General features: G+C 46.7%; 1 protein-coding gene across 2 annotated transcripts in view; it reads right to left on the bottom strand.

The window, feature by feature from the left end:
- The window catches only part of MTCL1 (microtubule crosslinking factor 1), a 181,789-nt gene that overhangs the window by 115,759 nt on the left and 38,192 nt on the right, over positions 1-27,838 (bottom strand). The gene's annotated exons all lie outside the window — the stretch shown is intronic.

Raw genomic sequence — 27,838 nt, 5'->3', positions numbered from 1 at the left:
TTTATAGAAAGGGATTTCCTCTTGCGTAATGCTGCTGTTCTCCTTTCAATGTGATCCAGGAAACATCACCCAATTGTTTCTCCCAGCCTCACTATAGCCAATAAACAGCAGTACTGAGCTTCTACCTGAATCATATTGATTTTGATTCAGTAAGGCTGTGTCTACACTACCTCCCTACTTCGAAGGGAGGATGGTAAGTAGGGTGTTGGGAGTTTATTAATGAAGTGTTGTGCTGCAGATGCAGCATTTCATTAAACAAATTCCCTCCCCCACCCCCGCAGCAACTTCTAAATTTTATACTTTTGAGGAGTAAAGAGACTTTGAAGTACCCCAGGCACTTTGAAGTACCGGAAGGTGAGCTGCGGCTATACGCAAGCTGGCGCTTTGAAGTTTAAAACTTCGAAGTTGCTGTGGGGTGGAATTTGCTTAAGGAAGTGCTGCCTATGCAGCGCAGCACTTCATTAATAAACTCCCAACACCCTACTTACCATTCTCCCTTCGAAGTAGGGAGGTAGCATAGACAAGACCTCAGTGTATACAGAGAATATTCTACTATATATTTTAAAGAGTTTGTCTGTTTGATTGAGAGCTCCTCCTAAATGGTAACAGCTAGGACCATCAAATTTGGTATATAGCTTCATCCTATCATAAGTTAAAGCAGTCCAAGGATTTGGATATGCCAGGAAAACAGGATGTGTCTGGAATGGCATTGCTTCTCATAAAACCAAACAGAAAAGAGACAATCACAAATCAAGCACACTCCACAAAACTGACATAACTGAGCAAATGCTGAAAGAGACTGAACCAAGATGAGCCAGAAAAACAGGATGAATCTGGAATAGAAATGTTTCTCAATACACCTTAGAGAAAAAAGAGATACAATGGAGAAAATATGGAGCAGTACTCTCTTTTGGCACAGCTAAAATTGATACTTAAGTTTTGAAAACTGGAAGAAAATGTTATTGGAAACCAAACTAAGAATAGCCCTTTTTTGTTAAGACATAGCAAATAATAAGAGTTTACAGGGAGGAAGAAAAATACAAATGATGGAATTCTCATTTTAAAAGATTTACTAAAACATCAGCGGACAAGTTTTAAGCATTTTTTAAAACAAAATCCAAAATAAAAATTTATATAATAAAAATAACACTGTAATTTTGAAAAATAAAATCACTTACACTGTCCTTTTATTAAAAAAACACCCTTAGAGTTAAGGACTCGAGCACAAACATGGAAATTTGCTGGTACTTTAAATACTACTTCATTTGTCCCCCTTCCCAAAATTACAAAGAAGAAGGATGTTTAGTGAAAGGATGCTCCAGGCACTGCTGTTGCCCAATCTTCCTTTAAAAATAATAAAAGCAGAAACTCTCCCTGCATTCTAATTCTTTTTAAAGAATATATGATGAAAGTGCCACAGCATGATTATTCTTATAACTGGTGGAGTGGGAAAGGCAAACAGAGGATATCATCCTTGGATTTCAGCTATGCTGCCCTGCTTCAACTGCTACCTCTGCTACAGGTCCCAGGAACGAAAGGTAACCCATTCAGCTAAAACACAAGAACCCAAAAACTTCACCCAAGGCTCAAATCATACAGTCTTGAGGTCTGAGGAAAAAAAAAACTAGCTGGACAATTTCATTATTTTTCATTTCCTCTTTTCTCTGCCCTACAGACTCAGGTCAGAGCCAGAAATAGAAGTGCCAAATTACATCAAAAAAGTCATTCTCTCAATATTTCCAAGAGGCAGCAACAGAAATCTCACAAGAAAATGACCTATAAAATGTCCAGTTTTCCTGGTTGTGAGCAGGAAGACTTTTGTCCAGAATAACAGGCACTGTAAATATTTTTTAGAAAGTGTTTTTTAATCTTCATTCAACTCTGGCCATGGGAGCCTGCTGTCCCTGTGGGAGCAAATCAGGAGACAGACTCCAGTCCAAATTCAATCCTCAGCCTTCACACCAAGAGAACACAGAGAAAAGCAGGAGGTAGAAAGTGCAAGAAGTTCCATGAGGGAAGAAGAAGAAGTAAAACTCTCTACAGAGAAAGGGAAAACTGCAGAGGAAGGAGGTCCCAGCGAAGTGCAGAGTAGAGTGGGAGGACAGGAAGGGGAAGATAATAAAGATTGAATCTCAGATTTTCTTCAGAAAATTAAACCTAACTTCCCAGCTATTCACCCTGTGGGCACAGCCTGGAAAATATAAAATCTTTTAAACTAAAATAACTGTCAGGCTTTCCCTCTGCAGCAGGAGGGATCTAAAGAGTCACTTCCACACACACAGCTTGTGTAATGACTGAGTTACTTTGGCGATGTATCTCAAAAGATTATCTCACTAACCCTGCACAAGTCAGTTGTCCTGCCCTTAAAATAGTGGTGCGGCAACTGTATTGCTGATTCCCCGTTTTCCCAATATTTAAATAAATAAGACAAGAAAGTGCATTCACCCCAGTTGCCTCATGCCTGCTGCAAAACAAAACAACACAACAAACAAAAAAATCCTCGTGACATGAAAGGGGCTAGAATTGAAGACAAAGGCAGACTGGACTCCACAGTTAATAACTCAGGCTGCTTCTACACTCACCCACTCCTGTTGGAGGGGGCACTGTAATGAGGCAATTCGAAGCAGTCTAATGAGGCGCTAGCATGCATATTCAGCGCCTTATTAGCATAATGGTGGCTGTGCAAATTTCAAAGTGTAGACTTCGAATTGCAGATTGACAGTGTAGATGGGAGCAGCTTTGAAATAAGTCCCCACTTCAACATTCCCTTACTCTTACCTAGTTTTGTGGGAGCAAGGGAATGTCGAAATGGAGCTCTCATTTCGAAGCTGCTCCAATCTTCACTGTCGATCTGCAATTCAAAGTCTGCACTCTGAAATTTGCATGGCTGCCATTATGCTAACGAGGTGCTGAATATGCACATTAGCAACTCATTAGCTTGCTTCAAATTGCCTTACTACCATGGCACCTCCGATGGGAGGGGGCAGCTGTAGAAGCAGCCTCAGTTCATAGTCTCAGGAGGAAAGGCCCTACAGCAGCAAGGATCACAAGAGTTCAGAAGACCAAAAAGAACATAGATGCCTGGGACTTGGTGGGTACAATAATAGAAAACACCAAGTCCTTAATTTACTAATCTGTTCAATGAAAAAAAGGAGTGTAGTTTAACAGAAATATTGAAATATTTATTTTAAAGGGGCAGTGACTTCTTGCATCTACGCAGACATCAGAGCTGTTTGCTGTATCTTTTTAATTTCTGAAATGTTTGCATTAATACCATTCCATTTCTGTTTTCTGCATTATGATGCTGAAAGAACTGCATTCATCAGTCTTCAAAGAAACACAGAAGGCCCATATCTCTGACAGCTGAAAGCGTTCCGATGAGGTCTAATTGTACAACACTACTTTGGGATGGCTTACTTGAGAAAGGGAACTGCAGCGCAATGAAGTAGTATGTACATCAGGCATCTTTTTGGACTCAATATTTGAAACGCAATATTTCTTCCTCTCAACCCACACAAACATTTTGCTGAAGTCCGGAAATACCAACCCAACCTACCCCTGAATTCTTGTCCACCATCTGCATGAACATAACCTACCAATTGCATAATTTGGCTAAGGGTACTGCCCAATACTTATATTCACATTTGGGCAATCCTAAGGTATTTGGCTTTAGACTTGGGACAAATCTGTGATTTTTTTTAAAATTAAAACATAACTGAGACATGCAGGCCTTTCAGGGACATGTGTTGGGATATTTCCAAAGCCAATAAGTTAATGTACTCGCAGTTACTGGTACCAAAAGAAACTTCAGTCTTCCCCACATGCCTGTCCACAGAAAGGAAAGAATGTCTTTTTGAGGGCTTTCCTAGTGGCCAGAACATAGAAAATGGGGGTATGGGATGAACTGTGGCCTTGCAAGAATCCCTTAACCAATTAGAGACATATTTGGTGGAAAATTATAAACAACTGTGTAAGACATACAGCATATATGCAGTGATCAGAAAATGAGTAATGCAGTACAAGTTTCACCATTTTGACATTCCATGTGTTTGAGACCAAAACATGATGGAATGGGTGCAGCAGAAAAATTACTTAAAGGAAGCGCTAAGAAAAATAAAGTTCCGTTAAGATCTGGTATTCAAGCTGACGCTTTCTGATGTGCTTGCATTTGTCTATTCCCTGGCTAGCAATTATGGCTCAGGTGTGCTCTATGCTTTAACAGGAAAGTGGAAAATATTACTTTCCACCACTTTTGTCTGTATTTTGGAATGGACTGGAGTCTATCCAGTCTTCTATGTGGGTTGCTCTAATTTAAGCTTGCTTGGAACAGCCCTCTGTGAGTTTTACCATGAATACATCCAGTAACATGTCATCCAAGATAGAGTGTAATGGAGATCTGGCCACATCCTCTCTCTCTGATCTGTGACCCAGTAACAAAGGTGAGTATAGAATGTGATCATCTCTACCCATCTGGAGAAGCTCCTACACTAGTACCAGCAACGAAGACTAACACGGCTACCCCTCTGATACTATCCTACACTAGTAGTATTTCCCAATGAGGACAGCTGTTGTGTTTATAGCCCCTTTATTACTAGTGGAGCAAAATTAAAGGGCTGAAGGGCAAAGGAAAACTGGCCCTCTCATATGTTTGCATAACTACTTAATTTGTAGCTCTATGTGCTGAAGTCTATTCTCATTCTCACTGGATTAAATCCAAAGTACCTCCACTGACTTCAAAAGAGTACTCTAGACTTAAACCAATTAGTCAGCAGAATTTGGCCCAGTGTCTCAGTTTTCATAGTTTAAATATTACAATTAATATATTGCAAATATCTAACATATTAACTAAGTTACATATTTGCTCTGAATGTGAGAAGTACCGTTTAAACTTCTGGATCTGATCTATTTATATTCGACAGCACGAAGTACTCTTGAATGGAACCTCTTAGAGAGAAATAAAGTCTTTGCTCATACCAGTGTAGTCTGTGTAGAAACATTCCTAAGGCACCAATTTCCATATTTAAGCTCAATTTCTTTAGATTTTTCCACTGCAGTTTGCTTTATATTATCAGTCAGTCCAAGTACTTAGCAAAGTTAGGCAAAATATCAGTAATATTTAGGTCAAATGGTGACCCAGTAGACACAGTAAATTCTCCATTACACTACCTTTAAAGAATGCTTGAAAACGAAAAGGATAACTTTCTCCTGGAAAAATTATGTAATCTGGAAAAATGCCTCTAAATAAACTGAACAAAAAGGTGTGTTCTGCAGAGGAAACTTACATCATTGATGCAAGTACTGGAGCAAAATACAGTAGAACCTTAGAATTCTGAGACTCTCAGGAATGGAGGCTGTCCATAACTCTGAAATGTCTGTAACTCTGAACAAAACAGTAACGTTTGTTCTTTGAAAAGTTTACAACTGAAAATTGATATAATACAGCCTAGAAACTTTAGGATGCAGAAAAAAATATTAGTTTTAACCATCTTAATTTAAATGACACAAGCAAAGAAACTGTTTCCTCACTTTGTCAATTTTTTAAAACGTTCTTTTTTCATATTTTATATTGTATACATCACTTTACAGTACTTGCCTTTCCCCCCTTTTGCTTGTCTTGCTGCTCTTTGATTACATACTTCTAGTTTTAACTGAGGTGTGTTGGTGGATCTGACTGGCCAGTTTTTAACTGAGGTTCTCCTATATTTAAATGCTAAGGATACAGACAACTCAATCTATCCAATCTGTAAAAAGTGGACCAACAAGAAGTTGGGTAATTACAGACCAGTCGTCTTAACCTTAGTACCAGGAAAGATAATGGAGCAAATAGAAGATAATAAGGTGATAAGTAACAATTAGCATGGATTTGCCAAGAACAAATCAATTCAAACCAACCACAGGGTAACAGGGTAACAGGCTTTGTTGGTCATGGAAGAAGTAGATATGCTATACCTTGACTTTTGTAAGGCTTTTGAAACAGTTTTGCATGACCTACTCATAATCAGTTAGAGAAACAGAATGTAGGTGGATGGTGGATGCATAACTGGCTTGAAATCCATTCCCAGAGAGCAGTTATCAGCGGTTCACAGTACACAATCAAGCTGGAATAGGGTTTCATAGGGAGGAGTTCAGAATCTGGTTCTGTTCAATATATCTTTACCAATTACATAGGTAATGGCACAGAAAATATAAAACTCACAGATGATACCCAGCTGGGAGGGTTTGTGAATACTTTGGAGGATCAGATTAAAATGCAAAATTATCTGGACCAGCTGGAGAAATGGTCTGAAGTACTTAGGATGGCATTCAATAAGGTCAAAGGCAGAATACTCCACTTGGGAAAGAACAATCAGTTGCACGCGTACAAAATAGGAAATAACTCCCCAGGAAGGTATACTGTAGAAAGGGATCTGGAGGTCAGAGTGGATCACAACCTAAGATGAGTCAGCAGTGTAACACAGTTGGGGGAGAAAAATACAGCAAATATCATTCTGGGATGTATTAACAGGACGGTCACAATTCAGGAAAGGATCAAATTTGAGAAAGTCCAGAGAAGAGCAACAAATGTTATTAAAGGCCTAGAAAGCCTGACTTACGAAGGAAGATTGAAAAAAATGGATGTGTTTACTCTGGAGAAGAGAAGACAGAGAGGACATAACACTTTTTAGATACATATAAGGTTGTTACAAGGAGGAGGGAGAAAAATTTTTATTATCCTCTGGTGACAGGGCAAGAAGCAATGGGCTTAAATCACAAGAGTGGTATAGACTGGACATTAGGAAAAACTTCCTGTTGGTTGCTTACGCATTTGAATAAATTGTCTAAGCCACAGGTGGACAGCAAGCTGCCTATAGGCTGGACATGGCTTACCGGGGTTAGCCCCTGGCAGGCCACCAGATATTTTCTTTATCTGAGCATCTACAGGTACGGCTGCTCACAGCTCACGCTGGCAGCAGTTCACTGTTCCTGGTCAATGGAACCGTGGGAAGTGACATGGGCTGGCTCACCACTTTCCCAAGCTCCTACTGGATGGGAATGGCAAACCACAGCCAACAGGAGCCATGAGTGGCTGTAACTGTGAAAAAAGCACCTGGCAGCCTGCCAGGGACTAATACTAGCATACTGCTTCCAGCCCATGAGCAGCCTATTGCCCTCCCCTGGTCTAGGGAGTTTGTGGAATCTCCCTCATTGTCTAACCGTCTCTTAAAAATATCCAAACACCTGTCAGGGATATAGTGCTCAGTCCTGCCATGAGTGCAAAGGACTGGACTAGATGACCTCTCAAGGTCCCTTCCAGTCCTATAATTCTATGGATCTGTCCTTCCTATCTTCAGTGTCATTAGCTGTTAGGTACACAATGTATGAATAAAAGAAAGAAAAAAAACCCAATCAGATCCAAAAAATGCAAGTCCATTAGGCCGAAGTGTGAGCAAATTTAGAAATTTGGTTCACTGAGGTACTGTATTCTCAGTTACTGGTATTAACAGAAATTTCAGATTTCCACAAACCAACAGGTGAAAACTAAATACTTCAGTTTTGTTTCAACTCACCACTCTGTGAGTCATGGGGGAAGGAGGAGACTGATCAATAAAGGAGTTATCAAATCAACACAAAACATATACTACTAGATCTTCTGAAAATCACCAAGGTTTTCTATTGAAGGGTCTACGTTTCTCAACTCAGAGATATGTATATTTAAGTGGGAATGTCTAAGAATACCATAACAGTGAAAATCTTGGCAAAACTAAGAGGTTTATCCCCCCGCTACCATACTTTAAAAAGTCCTTTGATCATTCATTCCATGATTATTTGAATGATATGATGTTAATAATTCATTAGACATCCTTACAATCAATTTTAGCCTCAATTTTTATAAATCATCTAGAGAAGCTACTGTAAATAATTCATTTGTAAAGAGAATTGTATTAACTCTTTCAAGAGAGAACAGAAAAAAATCAATACCTTACTTTTTTAACATGCCTAATAATTTCTTCACAGTTCTGCACTCTGTGTTTCACGTTGTATAATTTGAAATTTGTTTCTATGCCCAGCTCCACAACATGGGCTGCATACAATCTGGGAACGGGGGTAAGACAATATGCATCTCATAAAATTGCCAATTCTCACTTCGACAGACTGTCTCCTACTCTTTTCCCTCTCACTAACCAGAACTCCAGATGCATGTATGAAATTACTGTAGCTGTGATATGAAAACAATTGGCATTTGTTCACTGCCAGCCAGACACAGCAAGAGAGGAATGTCGCATGTCACAGAGACTGCACACCTGTGTTATCTAGCATGCCAGCTCACATATGCATCAGCCGAACAGTGCCTCATGCTGGTTACACCCATCTTCATTCAGCTAGAGCTCACTGATTGTATAATAGAGGTCAGACACATTTGGGTTCTGTGGTGGCCCCTGCTCATGTTATGGCCAAAACAAAAATCAGCCAAAGCATCCCTTCAACAGGGAGTTCATGAACATTCAGTGCAACTCCAAAAGTGAGCAGTGATGGACAGGAAGAGGACAGGGGTGTGGCATCCCTGCCTGCAATGAAATCAGCACCCATACCATTCTCCACCTACTGGACAAGAAGCCAAGATTATGTAATGCTGACAGACCCAGGTTGCCGGCACCAGTGATAGAATCTGCGAGCATAGGGTCTAAAGCCCTGCACTCTACTATGTGAGCTAAAGGCCAGCTGGCTCTCAGCTGAGGCTGTAGAGCAGAGACTTCACTCTCCCCAGATGAGGTCTCTGTGCACTACATGCTTCCCTGGGCTGAGGGAGCACATCCCAAGCTTCTGAGACCTTCCAGCAGTTCTTCCCGGCCAGTGCACCAGTTGTAACACTGACAGACCTGGGTTGCTGTCACCAAGGATAGAACCTGTGAGCATAGGGGCTGAAGCCCTGCATACCACCACATGAGGTAAAGGCCAGCTGGCACTCAGCCAATGCTGTAAAGCACAGACTTCACTCACCCCAGATGAGGTTTCAGTGCCTCTGGGTACTACAATTGTAATTACTGTCGTCGGAGAGAAAGCCTGAGGCAGATGAGCAATGGGCTCCTCTCTGGGGAAATGGGCAATTCTCGTGGAAAAAGAGGTGAAAATTAGAGCTGCATGCAGCAATGTTACCTCCAGTGCTCCTCAGCTTTAATAAGTTCCCTTGCTTCTACATAAACGTAAGAAAAACCACTGCGTGAAACTTCCTTTACAAGTCAACTCAAAATAAAAGTTGTTTAGGAGTAGTTCACCACGAGTGAGACAGCACAAGACACTCACAATTACCCTAAATATCTGGATGCTAAGTATACAGTAAATATCTGCCCAGATAAAGAAGTTTTAGACCAGAAAAAGATTCTCATTTTGCCAACAAAGGACCAACCTGTGAAACCATCATTATAATTTACTAGGCACAAAGTCTTACGCAGGCCATGATAGAGATGACAACAAAAAAGTGAACATGTAAAATATTTCTCCCCACATCAAGTGAAAGATGCAGTAGAAGTCTGCAGTGCTGCCACTATTTTCAACAACAGTACATGGGGATTGGCTAGCTTGTGCCCTGGGCTTTAAGAGGAAGTCTTGAGTAAGCTTTCATGTAACAATTTGCATATCTATGGGGGAAATGTCAGAACTGTGGTGGGCTCAGTCACTCCCTCTTCAAACACCCCCTTACACTGGCATGGGATGTCACCTTAATCTTCAACTTCAGTACCTTCTGATATCTGCCCTCCTCTGACTCCAGATCTTCTGTGGCTCAGTCCACAGGTCAAGTCACAAAGTTCACACCCCTTCTGGGACAAACAAGTTCCAATGACTCTGCATATTTCACCTGTCCCTTTGGACTACTGAAGTCTGCTCCTTGTCCTGGCAAAGCCCTATCGCAAGGCTTCCCTTTCCCTTAAAGGAGCCTGTGATTCCCACATTATCTGTCTGTTGCTCTAGCTCTGGGCCTCTCTCAGCCAGACAAACAAGTCTCTTCTACAGTCTCCCTCTTTTCTGAGCTCCTTCGGGTTAGTTATTATGGCTTAGTGCCACCCTCTCTAGCCACTCAACTCACCAGGTGAAACGCATGACTAACTGGGTGCAGTCACTAGCCTTGCAGATGATAGGTGTTAAACCCCATCTCCCTCTCACACACATACTCTTTCCTCTTCACTGCATGGGGCCCTACAATTGCTCCACCTCTACGTCATGTAGTCTGATGAACAACCAACTTTTTATCATCATCTAGCACATCTTCATAATATTCCTTCCACTATTCTCTCTCTCAGGGTATGTCTAAACTTTTTTTGGGGGGCGTTGACACAGCAAAACTCTGGCAAAATCTGAAAAAAACAGCAAATTTGATTGCTCTGGGCTTGGCCATCAAGCCTTGACTCCATGCTATCATGTAGAGTAAGGAACATCGGTGAGATCCTAAAGAGCACCGATCTACACAAGGGAACAAAATCGATCCTGATACGTTGATTCTAGCTATGCTAATGCTAATGGCATAGACAGAATTGTGTATCTGGGATCGACTTTGTTCCCTAGTGTAGACCAGGCCTTAGATGTGTATTTTCTGGGTTTCCTCTGATGCACTTCATCTCTCTCCAAGTTCCCAGATTTGCATACTCCCCACAGATGGTCTGTCCCTGTGGCTGAGGAGTTCGTTCAGGCTATGTCTACAGCCTACCCTGGAAATAAGCTACACAATTTGTTTTACACACAGAGCTGGTCTTGGGGCTGGTGAGCCAGGCAATCACCTGGGACCGCCACTTTTAAGAGGCCACCAAAAAGCCGGTCCAGCGTGTTGGGTTCAGCTGCTGTCTCGGCAGCCAACTTTCCCCCATGCTGTGCACTCCTGACTGGGCACTCCACTCCCAGGCCAGCCTCACTGCACTGCCCATGATCCCAGGCGGCCCCCACCACACTGCCTGTGCTCCTGGGTGGGCGCTCCACTGCAGGCTGGCCCGCCACACTGTCTGTGCTTTGCTCCCGGGTGGGCACTCCACTCCTGGCAGCCCCACCCACAGCGTGCATGCCAGGATTGGGCCAGCTGCTGGGTGCAGAGCTGAGGCGGAGCACTGGGCTTGGAGTTATTGTGAGGGCTGCCATTTTCAAGGGGTCACTGAAATTTGCCTGGGGCTGCCAATTGGCCAGGACTGGTGCTGGTTACACAAATTGCATGGCTTATGTAGAGTCAATTTTGAAATAAGCTATTTCGGCATGCGGCACTGTCTAAATGGCACCACATGCTGAAATAAAATGCTATTATGAGGCATCCCTGTTCTCCTCCTACAATAAGGTGTGCAGGGATGCTGGAATAGCATGCGCATTATCTCAAAAACTGTTTTGAGACAAAGGACATGTTTTTCGGACATGGGCAGATATTTCCAGATACTGCTGTATTCTGAAATAGCATCTGCCATGTAGACATAACTTCTGGGTCCATGATCAAAGCAGATTCTCCCATTTCTACACCCAGGACATCCATTCCCCATGAACTCATCCAATTAGTTTCCTCTTTGCAGGGACCAGTTCTTGGATGCTAGGTGAGAGATGTTTCCATGCTTCACGAGGCAGCTAACTCCTGTTTTGAGCATTGTCAGAACCAGGTCTTGCTCTTAGTTTCTGGCCTCCTCTACCTTCTGTCATGAGGTTTTTATCCCCTTCAGCTCTTGGATTTCCTTTTGGTACTGTCTCTCCATGGCCTGTAGCTAACTTCACCTCTCTTAACCAACTTCTCCCTGTCCACTGAATCCACACACTCTGGTCCCACCTTGGAGCCACCTGGTCTAATAGCTTGTGCTTCAGTGGAAGGGTCACCTAATGGCCAACTCATACATGAGTAATAAGACTGGGAAATTAAGCCGGCTTCTGCCGACAACTGTGGACAAGGGGAGGTCTTTTCTTGCACCAAATCTCAGTTTGTTTCTCTGACTTGTATCTCTCTATCTCTGCTGTTAGGTATGCTCATGTTTTTTCACACACACATGAAACGAGAATCAGAAAATGCCTATTTTCAAAATCTAGAGGTTAATCTCCCAATATACCATCTCCCCACACACACCCAGAGCCAATCAGTTGTCTCATTTCAGGGCCAGACTCATTAGCACTTACCTCGTAAGCGTTAGTGCAATCATATAGAGAGAACATCTCAAGCAACAGACTGAAAAGCACTCCAAATAGCAATAGTTCATGTGTGGGCTGTCTTTTATGAGTTGGTTGACCACACCAGAAATACAGGGCTGTGTTCTCTTGACTGACCCAAGCATCTGGTGATGACTAAGGCACCACTTACTGCCATGTCTCCCCGCTTTATAAAAACTGGCTTCTGAATATGAATATGCAGAACTTGAAGATGTTACAGGCAAAATGCGTCATGACATTTTTAAAGTTATAATCTGCCATATATATTCTATTTCTGTGTAATAGTCTTGTACATGGAGCTAGAAATATGAGGAGTGAATCTGTTTATAATTCTTAAGCCGTATCTACACGTGCCAGCTGCTTTGAAGTAGCCGCGCCAACTTTGAAATAGCGCCTGTCACGGCTACACGTGGCGGGTGCTATTTCAAAGTTGACATCGATGTAAGGCGGCGAGACGTCGAAGTCACTATCCCCATCAGGAGATGGGAATAGCGCCCTACGTCGAAGTTGAATGTCGAAGTAGGGAACGTGTAGCTGTTGCGCGTCCTGCAACATTGAAATAGCGGGGTCTGCCATGGCGGCCATCAGCTGAGGGGTTGAGAGATGCTCTCTCCAGCCCCTGAGCTCGATGGTCGCCGCGTGCAGCGGCCCCTTAAAGCTCCCTGCCCTCTGCCTTCCTGTGCAGGAAGCTGAGAGAGTGTGCAGGCGGCAGCCCAGCCATGCGGCTAGCCTGCACGCTCCTCTCCAGCCAGAACAACCCCCCACCGCTGCGATGGCCGCCCCCCAGCCCCCTAAGCGCCCCCAGGGCACCCCCCACCAAAGGGAGCCAGGGCTCCCAGACCGGCAGCCAGGCTGGGAAGCGGCAGCAGGGCCCCTCCTGGACGGAGGCCGAGCTTCGGGACCTGCTGGGGCTCTGGAGTGAGGAGGAGGTGCTCCAGGTAATGGGGAGCAAGAGGCGGAATGCGGATGCGTTCGCTCGGCTGGCCGAGGGCCTGGCCGCCCGGGGTCACCCTGCCCACACTCCTGTCCACGTCAGGAGTAAGGTGAAGGAGCTGCGGCGGGGTTACGCCCAGGCCCGGGATGCGGCCGGCCGATCTGGGGCCGCCCCCGTCACTTGCCCCTTTTACAGGGAGCTCAGGGCCATCCTGGGCCCCCGGCACACCTCCTCCCCTCCGGCCACTCTTGATACTTCGGCCGACGAGCCCCAGCAGGCCCCGGAAGCGGAGTCCGCCCCAGAGGTAAGCCCCGCACCCCAGGGGCCCACCCCTGGGGCACCGGAGGAGGAGGAGGAGAGGGAGTCCTCCTCCAGCGACGCAGGGCTCCGGATCCACATCCCGGCCCGGAGCTCCAGCAGGGCGTCCGCCCACCGGGTGTCCCCCGATCATGGGAGTGGACCATCACGTATGTACCCCCCCGGGGTTGAGGGGCGGAGGTAACAGATATGACCAGGGCCCTCCCCATGCCCAGATGACCATGGCCCCAAGGACAGCAGTGGCATGTCCCTCAGAAGAGTGCATCAGCCCCTGCCCCCCCAGCACAACAGTGCCATGCCCCATCCCTGGGGATGGGGGGAGCGGAACCTAGGGTCCCCCGGGGGGAGGGGGTGGGACACCCATCAGCAGCAGCAGCAGCAGCAGCAACAGCAGCATCTCCCGGGGATGGGGAACCAGCAGCAGAGGGGTGGGGGGACAAGAGCCATGGCTCGGGGGCCACACTAACGGCTGTCTCCACTCTTCTTCCCCCCGTGTTCCGCAGCTGCACCATTGGAAGGACCGGAGAGCGCCGGCGAGGTGTCAGTGGTCCCAGAGAGCCCACCGGGGCCATCACTCCAGGCCAGCCCCTCGGCGGAGCACCGACTGGCCCCAGGGCGGGGACGACGGCGGAGCCAGCACCACCCACGGACGGCGACGGATCCCCAGCTGCTGGCCATCCTTTGTCGGCAGCTGGGGGTCTCCGAGCAGCATCTGCGGGTGGAGGAGCGGTGCCTCCAGCTCCAAGAGCGGGCGCTGGCCTGGCGCCAGGAGGCATGGGGGGCCTTTATGAGCACTTTTGAGTGCATAGCAGACTACCTGGCCCCCCATGCCGCGCCGTCCGCCGCTCTGCCCGCCCTGCCTGCTCCACCCGCCGTCACACCGCCATCCGCCACCGAGGGCCCATCCGCCGAGGGGGACCTGAGGCCAGCTGACACCCGCCAGCCTTATCTCCCGGTCCACCCGGCGCCCAGCCAGCCCCGGAGTGGGCTGAGGCCGAGGCGCGGGTCACAGCCGCCCACCCCCAGCGCTGGACATTAGGGGGTGTGGGGCCCAGGACATGGCCCCCCCCTTTGTATATATCCCCCTCACCTATGTTTTGTAAATAGTTTGTATTAGACCCCTGTTCTGTTCTGTTATGATGATACCTGCCCCCCCATGTAAATAGTTCTCCCCTTCCTTGTCTTCCTCTTTTTTTTCCTTTCATCTTATAATACGTATATATATAATATTTATTTTGGCTGTACATAGTTATAATATAACAAGAAGACTTCAACATATGTATTCTGGTTTGACGAAAAACATGTCTGTTTTTATTTACAAGAAAAGTGGGGGTGGTGCTCTTGGGTGCTCTGTGGTGTGGGTGTAGGGGCAGGGACTGTTGTGGAGGATGGGGGGGTGCAGCGGGGGGCCTGCCAGCATTCACCCCGTGGCCTCGTCGAACTGGGCCCGCAAGGCCTCCCAGACCCGGGTCCCTTCGGGGTCCACCTGGCGACTGGGGGCAGTGGGTGGCTGCACATCGGCCCTGCCGGCCTCCACAGCCCCGCCCTGAAAGAAGGCCTCCCCCTTGCTCTCGACGAGGTTGTGGAGGACGCTGCACACGCCCACAATCTGGGGGATGCTGGTGGGGCCCACATCAAGGCGGGTGAGGAGACACCTCCAGCGCCCCTTGAGGCGGCCAAATGTGCGCTCCACCACCTGGCGCGCATGGTTCAGGCGCATGTTGAAGCGCTCCTGGCTGGCTGACAGATGGCCCGTGTAAGGGTGCATGAGCCAGGGCCGGAGGGGGTATGCCACGTCTGCGATGACGCAGAGGGGCATGGTGGTATCCCCCACAGGGATCTCCCACTGGGGGATGTAGGTCTCCGCCTCCAGCCAGCAGCACAGGCCCGAGTTCCGCAATAGCTGGGCGTCGTAGGTGTTGCCAGGCCAGCCCACATATATGTCCAGGAAGTGGCCCCGGCTGTCCACCAAGGCCTGGAGGACTACTGAGTGGTAGCCCTTCCAGTTTAGGTAGCGTCCTCCACTGTGCTCCGCGGCACGGATGGGGATGTGAGTCCCATCCAGAGCCCCGAAGCAATTGGGGAAGCCCAGGGTGGCAAAGCCCGCAATGGCGGCATCTGGGTCCCCAAGCCTCACGAGCCTGTGGAGGAGCAGGGCGTTGATGGCGCGGATGATCTGCAGGGGAAGCACATGGGAGAGTACCAGTGAGGGGTGTGCAGGGTGTGTGTGGCCCTCCCCTGCAAGGGCTCCCCTTCCCTGCCAGGGCTGCTTCCCCTTCCCCGTGGGTCCTCTTACCTCCATGAGGACAGCCCCGATGGTGGCCTTGCCGACGCCAAACTGCTGGCCCACGGATCGGTAGCTGTCTGGAGTGGCCAGCTTCCAGACAGCGATGCCGACCCATTTCTCCACACTGAGGGCACGCCGCATGGTGGTGTCCTGATGCCTCAGTGTGGGGGTGAGCCACTGGCATAGCTCCAGGAATGTCTGCTGGCGCATGCGAAAGTTCCTGAGCCAGCGGTCGTCGTCCCACTCTCCGAGCACCAGCCGCTCCCACCAGTCGGTACTCGTCGGGTAGCTCCACAGCCGGCGGCATGTGAGGGGCGGGGTGCTGAAGGGTTTGGGGTTGCTTCCTCCTCCCCTGCAGGCAGCTCCTCCTCTGTGGCTAGGATGTGATCAGCTGCCTCCTGCATGGCATTGAGCAGGGCGAGCACTGCTCCTACAGGGGCAGCTGTGTGAACCTCTGGCTGCTGCTGCTGCTGCTGGGGGTCCATGACTGCGTCGCTCGAGGTGTGCGTGCCTATGGCTCTGCAGACCACGTGCTGTGCAGGCTGAGTGTGTCTGGGAGGGGCCCTTTAAGGGAGTGGCTAGCTGTTGCCCCGGAAGCGCTAGTCTGCCCTGTGACCCTGTCTGCAGCTGTTCCTGGCACCCTTATTTTGATGTGTGCTACTCTGGCGTGTAGACGTTCCCTCGCAGCACCTACTTCGACGTGGTGCTGCCCAACGTCGACGTTGAATGTCGACGGCAGCAGCCCTGGAGGACATGTAGACGTTATTCATCGAAATAGGCTATTTTGATGTCGCTACATCGAAATAAACTATTTCGATGTAGCATACACGTGTAGACGTAGCCTTAATGTCCTAATGAGGACCATTAGTGATACTCCGGAAACATGAGTCCAGTGCTCAGACGGACAATCTGAGAATGGCTTTGTTTCTTCCTTTAAGCCCCATCTGTCCTACAAAGACATGTGACCATGCCACCTGGTGCTGGAATCCATCTTAAATCCGGTATGGACTAAGGTGGAGACGGACATAGGAAACGGATGTGTTGAGAGCCTCTGGGTTTAGCTAAAAGGGGTGAAAAACAAGGGTGATGTCCTGCTAGGAGTCTACTACAGGCTGCCTACCCAGTTGGAAGAGGTGGCTGAGGCTTTTTTTAAACAAGTAACAAAATCATCCAGGGCCCAGGATTTGGTGGTGATGGGGGACTTCAACTATCCAGATATATGTTGGGAAACTAATGCAGCGACACAGAGACTATCCAATTAAGTTCTTGGACTTCATTAGAGACAACTTTTTAATTTCAGAAGGTTGAAAAAGCTACCTGGGGGAAGCTATCCTAGATTTGATTTTAACAAATAGGGAAGAACTGATTGAGAATCTGAAAGTGGAAGGCAGCTTGGGGGAAAGTGATCATGAAATCATAGAGTTCACAATTTTAAGGAAGGGTAGAAGAGAGAACAGCAAAATAGAGACAATGGATTTCAGGAAAATGGATTTTGGTAAACTCAGAGAGCTGGTAGGTAGGGTCCCATGGGAAGCAAGACTGAAGGGAAAAACAATGGAGGAGAGTTGGCAGTTTTTCTAAGGGACATCATTAAGGGCCCAAAAGCAAGCTATTCCGCTGCGTAGGAAAGATAGAAAATATGGCAGAAGACCGACATGGCTTAACCAGGAGATCTTGCATTATCTCAAAATAAAAAAGGAATCATATGAAAAATGGAAACTAGGACAAATTACAACGGAAAAATATAGGCAAACAACACAGGTATGCAGGGGCAAGATTAGAAAAGTAAAGGCACAAAATGAGCTCAAATTAGCTACAGGCTTAAAAGGGAAACAGAAGACTTTTTATAAATACATTAGAAGCAAGAGGAAGACCAAGGATAGGGTAGGCCCATTGCTCAGTGAGGAGGGCGAAACCGTAATGCGAAACTTGGAAATGGCAGAGATGCTTAATGACTTCTTTGTTTAGGTCTTCACCGAGAAGTCTGAAGAAGGAATGCCTAACACAGTGAATGCTAGTGGGAAAGGGGTAGGGTTAGAAGATAAATTAAAAAAAGAACAAGTTAAAAATCACTTAGAAAAAAGTTAGGTGTCTGCAAGTTACCAGGACCTGATGAAATGCATCCTAGAATACTCAAGGAGCTGATAGAGGAGCAAGGCTAAGGGAGTAAACCCTGACAGAAAATCCAGAGGGGAGTCCTAAGGCGGTTCTGTGCCAACTTCTGGCATTGACCCGGCAACTCCTGCAGCTGAGCTGGTACCAGACGTAGAGCTTATCCTCTCCTTTGGACTATATCAGTAAAGCTGAGAGGGGGACACTGGTGTCTGGGCAGCCCAGGGTCCCCCCAAAACAATTGCCCAGGCTCACTGCTGGAGAGGTACTCCAGCATCGCTTAACAGCGTTGAACGAACACGGGAGGTAACAGATACCGGTTATACGCTCTTGCTCGATTGGCGTAGGGAACGAGCGCCAGGGGTTGCCTTCGATGGTGGGAGAGATCATCGCATCTCACTGGACAGTCACTGCCCGCCTCAACCTGGGCAGCCCCCAGCCAGTAGGGTACTGTCCCGCCACAGTACACCTGCCTCACTGGGTGCATGAGGCTTAAGGTTCCCAAACCTGACAAGTGACTGAAATTTGAGCACCAGGCAAACCTATAAGAAAATCAACAAGAAAAGGAAACCATCAAAGTTTTAAGCTTGCTTGCTCGAATGCGCGGACCATCCTGACCGGTTTGACTGAAGATTTTCAGGACATCAGCGACACCCGAAAGACCGCTGTCATCAATGAGACACTGAAGAGGCTCCAAGTTGACATTGCTGCTCTGCAAGAGACGTGACTCACAGATTCGGGATCTCTAAAGGAAAATAACTACACCTTTTTCTGGCAGGGTAAAGCCCAAGAAGAACCCAGGGAGCATGGTGTTGGCTTTGCCGTCAGAAACACCCTTCTACAAATGGTGGAATTAGTCATGGGCAGATCAGAAAGACTCCTTCAGGTCATACTTCAAACTTGCGCTGGTCCTGTCCACCTGATCAGCGCTTACGCTCCAACCCTATATGCCACACCAGAAGTAAAAGACAAGTTCTATGACGTGCTTAATGCTGCCATAGCGCAAATACCTGCTGGCGAACAACTGTCCATTTTGGGTGACTTCAATGCAAGAGTTGGAGATGATCATGACTCACGGCCTTCCTGCTTAGGCCACTTCGGTGTGGGAAAAATGAATGAAAACAGACAGCGTCTTCTCGAACTTTGTACTTACCACAATCTGTGCATCACAAATACATTTTTCCAAACCAAGCCACAGCACAGAGTGTCATGGAGACACCCACACTCGAAACACTGGCATCAGCTAGACATGGTCATCACTAGACGTGATAACCTCAAAAACGTCCTTCTGACACGCAGCTATCATAGTGCCAACTGCGATACAGATTACTCGCTAGTTTGCTCCAAACTCAAGGTGAGACCCAAGAAGCTGTACCACTCTAAACCAACTGGAAGGCCCCACATTGATGCCAGAAAGACAGAAAACTCAGAGAGAGCTGAAAAGTTCAGAGTGACCCTCGAGGAGAATCTGCGCAGCACCCCTGGGGGTGCCGATGTGACATCCAGATGGCAGCATCTGAGGGATACAATTTACAACATGGCCGTGTCGGTGTTTGGAAGAAGTTGGTTCGAAGCTAACTCCGATGAGATAATTCCAGTCATCGAAAAGAAGCGTGCTGTAGTCCTGGAGTACAAACGCTCACCGAGCCAGAGTACCCTGCAAGCACTCAGAGCAGCCAGAAAAAAAGTACAGCAGACAGCCAGGTGCTGTGCCAACAACTACTGGCTCGAGCTATGCAGCAGCATCTGACCATTGCTGACTCTGGTAATCTCAGAGGAATGTATGAGGGCATAAAGAAGGCATCAGGACCCACCCAGAACAAGATGGCACCTCTGAAATCCAAATCAGGTGAAGTCATCACTGATAAAGACAAACATATGGAGAGCTGGGTTGAGCACTACTCCGAGCTGTACTCATGCAAGAACACTGTGGTTGATACAGCCCTCAATGCCGTCGAGCTCCTACCAGTAATGGACTAACTGGATCAGGAACCAACTGTGGACGAACTAAAGAAAGCCATCGACAGCATTGCACTAGGAAAGGCCCCAGGCCAGGATGGTATACCACTAGAGGTAATCAAGTGTGCCACGGACACCCTCCTGGAACCCCTACATGAGCTACTGTGCCTGTGCTGGAGAGAGGGAGAGGTTCCACAGCATATGTGCAACGCTAACATCGTAATCTTGTATAAGAACAAAGGAGACAGAAGCAACTGAAACAATTACTGTGGAATCTCCCTCCTAAGCATCACTGGTAAACTGTTCGCTCACGTCACCCTTGCAGACTCCAGAAGATCGTTGAGAGAGTGTATCCCAATCTCAGTAAGGATTCCGCGCAGAGAGATCTACCATTGACATGGTCTTCTCTCTGAGGCAGCTGCAGGAGAAATGCAGGGAGCCGAGGAAGCCACTCCATATTGCCTTCATCGACCTGACCAAGGCCTTAGACTTGGTCAGCAGGGATGGACTGTTCAAACTGCTCCACAAGATAGGCTGTCCTCCACGGTTACTCAAAGTTACCCAGTCTTTCCACGAAGACATGAGAGGAACCATCCAATATGACGGCACATTATCAGATGTTTTCAGCATCAGGAGCGGCGTCAAACAAGGATGCGTCCTTGCTCTGACATTGTTCAGGATCTTCTTCGCACTGCTCCTGAAGCACGCCTTTGGATCTTCAACAGAGCGCATCTTTTTGCGCCCAAGATCTGATGGGAAACTGTTTAATCTTCCAAGGCTGAAAGCTAAATCTAAGGTGTGGGAAGTCCTCAGAGATATGCTGTTCGCAGATGACACTGCTGTAGCATCACACACAGAAGACCAGCTTCAGAAACTGCTGGATCAGTTCTCCAAAGCATGCAAGGATTTCGGGCTTTCCATCAGCCTAAAGAAGACAAACCTACTTGGTCAGGACGTTGCTGAACCTCCATCAATCAGCATTGACAACTATACATTAGAGGTCGCCCACGAGTTCGTTTACCTCAGGTCCTCGGGTCCTGTCATTGGAGACTGAGCTAAATAGGAGGATCAGAAAAGCAGCCACAACTCTGTCCACACTCAGCAAGAGGGTGTGGAATTACATCAAGCTGTACACTCACACCAAAATGCAAGTCTACAGAGCCTGCATCCTCAGCACCCTCCTTTACAGCAGCGAGTCCTGGACCCTGTACGCCCGTCAGGAAAAGAGGCTGAACGTCTTCCACTTGCGCTGCCTCAGGCGCATCCTTGGAATATCATGGAAGGACAGAGTGTCCAACGCCGCTGTCCTTGAGCAAGCTGGAATCCCAACCATGCACACCCTCCTCAGGCAGCATCGACTCCGCTGGCGTGGCCACATCCACAGCATGAATGATGGAAGGATCCCAAAAGACATCCTGTATGGTGAGCTAGCCTCTGGCAAAAGACCGCCCGGATGCCCCCAGTTGCGCTACAAAGATGTTTGCAAGAGGGACCTCAGGGAGGTAGACATCGAGCTGGACAGCTGGGAGGAGCTGGCAGACGACTGCAGCAGATGGAGGAAGGAACTACACAAGGGCCTTCAGAAGGGTGAGATGAGGATCAGACAGCTAGCAGAGGAGAAGTGAGCCCACAGAAAGCACAGTAAGGACCTGCCAGACACCCATTACACATGCAACACATGCAGCAAGGTCTGCCACTCTCCTGTGGGCCTTCACAGTCACAGTCAACGCTGCAAATGATGATCCCAAATGGAACTACAAAGGGCGCAATCCATAGTCTATGTAGACTAAAGGATGCTACTGCTACTACTACTACTACTGATAGAGGAGGTATCTGAGCCATTAGCTATCATCTTTGGAAAACCATGCGAGACAGGAGAAATTCCAGAAGACTAGAAAAAGGCAAATATAGTGCCTATCTTCAAAAAGGGGAATAAGAACAACGCAGGAAACTACAGAACAGTCAGTTTAACTTCTGTGCCAGGAAAGATAATGGAACAAGTAATTAAGGAAATCATCTGCAAACACTTGGAAGGTGGTAAGGTGATAGGGAACAGCCAGCATGGATTTGTAAAAAACAAATCATGTCAAACCAATCTGATAGCTTTCTTTGATAGGATAATGAGCCTTGTGGATAAGGGAGAAGCAGGAAATGTGGTATACCTAGACTTTAGTAAGGCATTTGATATGGTCTCGCATGATATTCTTATCAATAAACTAGGCAAATACAACTTAGATAGGACTACTATAAGGTGGGTGCAAAACTGGCTGGATAACTGTACTCGGAGACTAGTTCTTAATGGTTCTCAATCCTGCAGGAAAGGTATAACAAGTGGGGTTCCTCAGGGGTCTGTTTTGGCACCGGTTCTGTTCAATATCTTCATCAACAATTTAGATATTGCCATAGAAAGTACACTTATTAAGTTTGCAGATGATAGCAAGACTTTCAGGTCATTAACAGAATGGCCCACTCCATTAAACTGCTGGCTGACAGGTTTGTGAATCAGGAGTGTTTTATGCCTGTTTTATGCCCATTAATTCTTTGTCTAAGAGAGTTTGAAGTCTGTCCAATATACAAAACATCTGGGCATTGTTTGCACATGATGGCATATATGATGCTAGCTGAGAAACATGAGAATGTGCCCGTGATTCTGTGAATAACCTGGTTAGGTCCAGTGATGGTATCTCCAAACAGATATGTGGACAAAGTTGGCAATGGTCCTTGTTGCAAGGAAAAGTTCAAGGATTGGTGTTCCTGTGGTATAGACTGTAGTTGTTGGTGAGAACCGTCATAAGGTTGGGAGGTTGTCTGTAGGAGAGAGCAGGCCTGTCATCTAGGGCCTTCTGGGGTGTGGCATCCTGATTAAAGATATGTTCAAGGTCTTTAATAATGCGTTGCAGTGGTTTGAGTTGGGGGCTGTAGGAAATTACCAGTAATGTTCTGTTCTTGGCTTTTTTGGCCTATCTTGGAGTAGCTGGTCTCTGGGTATTTGTCTGGCCCTGTTGATTTGTTTTTTATTTCTCCTGGTGGGCAGGTTTATGAATATTTGGTAAAGATCTTGTAGTTTTTAGTCGCTGTCAGTAGGATCAGAGCGAATGCAATTGTACCTAAAGGCTTGACTGTAAACAATGACTTTAGTTGTGTGTGCAGGATGGAAGCTAGAAGTGTGTAGGTAAGTACAGCGATCAGTGGGCTTCCGGTAGAGTGTGGTACTGATCAGGCCATCCTTGGTTTGTAGTGTAGTGTCCAGGAAATGTGTCTCTCACATGGAATAGTTGAGACATAAGTTGATGGGGGGGCGTAGATTGTTAAAGTCTCTGTGGAATTCTTCTAGTCTCTATACCATGGGTCCAAATCAGAAAGATGTCAGCCATGTATCGTAAGTAGAGGAAGGGTAATAGGGGATGAGAGCTGAGGAACTGTTGTTCCAGGTCAGATATAAATATATTAGCATATTGTGGGGCCATGCGGGTGCCCATAGAAGTTCCACTAATCTGGAGGTGTAAACTGCCCCCAAATCAGAAATAATTGTGGATAAGAACAAAGTTACAGGGGTCAGACACCAGACTGGTTGTGGTGACATCAGGGACGGTATTCCCGATTGCTTGTGATTCGTCTTCGTGTGGAATATTAGTGTACAGAGCCTCTAAATCCATGGTGGCAAGGATGGTGTTTTCTGATGTTTTGTAATGTCCTCAGGAAGTCAGTGGTGTCTCAGAGATAGCTGGGAGCGTTGGTGGCATAGGGCTTGAGGAGGGAGTCCACGTAACTGGATAGTCCGGTGGTAAGGGTGCCAATACCCGAAATGATAGGGCATCCAGGGTTTCCCGGTTTGTGGATTTTGGGAAGTAATAGAATAATCCAGGTTGGGGCTTAGATGGTATCTGTGTTGCTCTTCTCTGGGGCTTGTACCCAATTCTGTGCCTTGTCTGGGGAAGACCAAAGTGTTTGGTCCATCCAGCAGGACTTGGGTAGTGGTTCACCCTCAAAGGCAGACAGGTGGTCTCAGTGGCATGATCAGCACACCAGCAGACAGCTGCAGGGGGACATCTGCAATAAAACCCATTGCAGCTACATCTTTCAGCTTCTTAGGTACAAGACTGCCAAAGAACTCCCCCGCCACACGTGTGTGTGCCAGGCCATCCCAACCAGAGCCAGGGTTCTTGGTCACCTTGATTTCCTCAGAACTTTTTCCCTTGAACTAACACGCCACTTATCTGGCTCGGTATTACCCACTTCCATATAAACTACTGCCCTCTGCAAAGCCAAGTCGGTAGAGGTCGGTTGAAACATCCACATCCATCTTTGGATTCCAGCTGGTAAAATCTGTAGGAACTGTTCTAAGATTAAAAGGTTCAGCACCTTATCTAAGGAGTTTGTGAAGGACAGGAGCCAGTGTTGCCAGATGCCAGAAATGGAGCACCGATGCTCGAGGGTGTACCCCTCAAGGGACGCGCTCTGTCCCAAATGGGTGTTGGTTTGCTGCCACAGCTGGCCCCAGCCTATGAAGAACAGCATCTTTTACAGTACTACGTGACCATGCCTGCTCATTGAACAAAGCTTGGCAGGCTTCTTGAGTTTCTCCCAGAGGAGGGGGCCTCTCAAACTCCTCAAGAGGATTTAGTCCCTCCTCCTGCAGTGGCTGCCCCCTCAAAGCAGCGCAAAACATCTCTGTCTCATCAACTGGGCTCAATTTTGCAAGGCCAGATACTGACCTGGTAGAAGTTTCTTCTGATACTACCCATGTCCCTGAGGTCCCTTTTTCTAGGCACGGCCGGAAAACATTCTTGCTGAGATTCTTGCTATTTTTACTGCCCTTGTAATAGATGCAATAAAGAACACACATCTGCTCATGCTGAGCTGCCAGCATCTGGATTACATCCTTCAGGTTCCCCAAAGGGAAAAAGAAAAATTTAGCCTGTCCACCTGCTCCTCCTTTCCAAGGCAGTTGGTATCTCGTTTCTTCTTCAGACATGAGTCCCCACAGTCTCACACTGGTACCAATATAGGGTGAGGCTCACTCACCCTTCAGATCAGCATGGGACACTCCCATTAGAACTTCAGTGCCTCTGGATAGCTGCCTGTTGCTGACACCAAAATCTTCGGCAGCTCACCCCTCCAGCCAAATCGAAACTTTAGACCCCATTTAGGGTATTACCAACACGTCCAAATAAGTCTGTCCCACTGGACTACTGAAGTTTGCTTCTTGTCCTTCCAAAATTTCCATTTTAAGAGTTCTCTCTCACTGAAGCCTGTGCTGCCTGTTACATGCCATCCCTGTTACTTCTGACTGTTACCCTAACCCTGGCCTTCTCTCAGCCAGAGAGACCAATCTACTTATAAAGGCTTAGCTCTGCCAGCTCTGTCCAGAAGCCAATTAGCTACTAAAATACCCCAGGCCCCCCCGATGCCAAGTCTGACTAATTGCAAGAATTCACTAGTCTTTTAGTTGACAGGGGCAAACTCATCACAGCATTTACCCAAAAGGAATTACACAATAGAAGACTGAATATTCAGCAATACTTTGATCACAGCTAGCCTGACTTTGGCCAAGTCCTGCAACACATATGATATAGAATATGTTGGCAGGGAGCGGGGAGGTTCTTTTTCTGGTGGGCAGAGAAGGAGTTGGCAGTGGGATGGGAAAAAAAGGGAAACAGGTGCATGCTGTGAACTTTCAGAAGATTAGATCTGCATTAGTTTTCAATCCAAAAGACATCAAAAATATTTAAAAAACAAAAGTGCCTACAATCTAGCATTTGCCAAATCTCAGCTCATTCATTAGGCAGATTTCATCGAAACTAACTTACATCAGAGCAAATCTGCAGCTATGGTAAATTGCTTTCCTGCTGTGAATGTCATCATCCCAGATGGAAACATTATCTGCGTAGAAAGGTCAGCCGACGTCCATAAAAGCCTCCAGGAGCAAGGCTACCGGCCGCATGATTTAAGCGAAGACAGTGTTCTTTGAAGGTTGTGCCCAGTTGGAGTACCAGGAGATTAGGTTTGCAGGAATGTTTTAAAAAGCTGGATTTTGATGAGTTAAGGCATTATTAATTAATCATTCCCGAAACAATACACTCTGTTGGTGACACTGGGGCTTGTAAACACAAATGAATGCTGCCAAATGAGGTCTGCTGTAAAAAATACCAGAATGAATTTACGGGCTGATTTTTGAGTCTTCTGGTTCAATATTTTTGAAAAGAGAAAAAAAGCTACTGACTACAAAATTGCAGTGAAGCAGAACATTTTGCCTCTCAATTTCTTTGGTAATCACTACAGAAGACTTCACTAATATAGCTCTCATGGTTGATAACCCCTTAGGGTTACCATATCAACAGGCAGGCTGGTATGCTTTTTAAATATTACTTGATTGTGTACTGGTTCTCTCTCCCCTCTTCTTGCACTGGTGCCCAATCAAATGCTACAATACAAAGCTGGTGGTAGCTAACAGAAACAAAAGCTGCATGAAAAAAATATCACAGCTTCTTCATTCTTTTGTATCAAAAATAATGAGAACCCACCCTCTAGTTTCATTAGAGAAGTGACTGATGACTGTCAAGCACGACTGTAACCATATATGCTTAGAGTCTTATCTTACTAGATTATAAAATATTTTTTCTCCAAATGAGGCACTAGAGTAAATTCTGCAAACATTGACAAAGTATTGAAGCCTGATCCATCCTTCCCCTGTACCCTGTGTATTTACAACTGAGCGAAGGCAAATACTTAACGTCAAAACCACAGAAGGTCAAACAGAATTGCGAGTCAGAGGCAGAGGCAGAGCCACAGATCAAAGCCATAAGTCTGAAGGGAGCCTGAAACAGGCTGGAGCAAGAACTGAGACAATGGCAAATGCAGCTGCAGGCACAGTACTCACAGAGGAGCTGCTGATCTCTGTGGGAGCCAGTTATAAGCAGGACAGCTAAATCAGCAGCCAGTCTGGGGTTGCAACCACTCTGTCAATTCCAAGGCAGGAGAGCTGGGCTCCCTTGTTGCCTAGAAGAACAGTTAGTGAAGCAGCAGCCTGAGGATAACTCCCTGTGCACAGCCCTGAAAAGTAACCTCCAGCGTCTTTTACCCTATCATGTAAATAAAACTAAATTCTTCTCTCAGATACAACCTCTCCGCTTTCATTGCCCTCAAAAGGAATTGTGCATGTATCTCTGGTTGGAATTTGGCTCTAAACAGCAGAGGACAAAACTGGTTCAGGGACTGTCACTTATATTTTAATAGTGTCTTAATACAGCCTTCTATTTTTATTTAAACAGAACAGTATTTCAATCACAACAGAAAATTAATGCTTACTCCAAAGGAGCAGTTCTTGAATTGTGGTTGTCCAAGCCCTACATGACAGCAAGAAACTTTCCAAGAGCCACGCAGTGGAGGGCAGGGATGGGACTGAGCGCTGGGAGGGGTACAAGAGCATCTCTGTTACCAAGGGATCCTCCAAATCAGGGAGAGATGGGAGACACAAATTGTTCTAAAGAGTTTGCAGCTAACTCAAGGAACCTCCTTTACAGCATTCTGTGGGTTTCATCTAAACCTCAGACTCCCTAATGAGCATGCTGTTGGTCCTCCGACTTTCATGTCTTGACCTCCTCAGATGAAAATGAACAGGACATATTTCCTTTCACTTTCCCATTCGACATGCGCTTTCCTTCTGGGGAATGTTTAGTAGTCGAAATGACAAGGAAGGCCCTCCTATAACTAGAAATGGTTGCTGACTAAACAACCCTGGAGAATGCCATTCATGTCTGCTGAGAGAAAGAGGTTTTTAACTCATCTTGCAGGATTCTAAATGCAAATCTTATTTTTTTTCTTTCTGAGTTATCACCAAGACAGCCTGCGCAAGACAGGGGAAATAGGAGAAGACAGTACGGTCACAGTAACCTCAGATTGCTCTCCCCCAGTCCCTTATGCCTTCAACAGCAACAGAGGCAGATTATTAGCTGCTCAGTAGGGCTGTTCTACAGAAAATAAATCCCCCTATCTTCCTGGTTACACAATCCCATTCACTTCTTGCTAAGCAGTTTTATAACATTCATGGAAAATCTTTCTGCAGCTGCCCCCTCACTCCTAATCCTCCC

Source organism: Carettochelys insculpta, chromosome 2 (assembly GCF_033958435.1).
Source record: "Carettochelys insculpta isolate YL-2023 chromosome 2, ASM3395843v1, whole genome shotgun sequence".
Taxonomy (NCBI): Eukaryota; Metazoa; Chordata; order Testudines; family Carettochelyidae; genus Carettochelys; species Carettochelys insculpta.
Note: the sequence above shows the minus strand (reverse complement) of the source record. Positions and strands in the feature narration are given on the sequence as shown.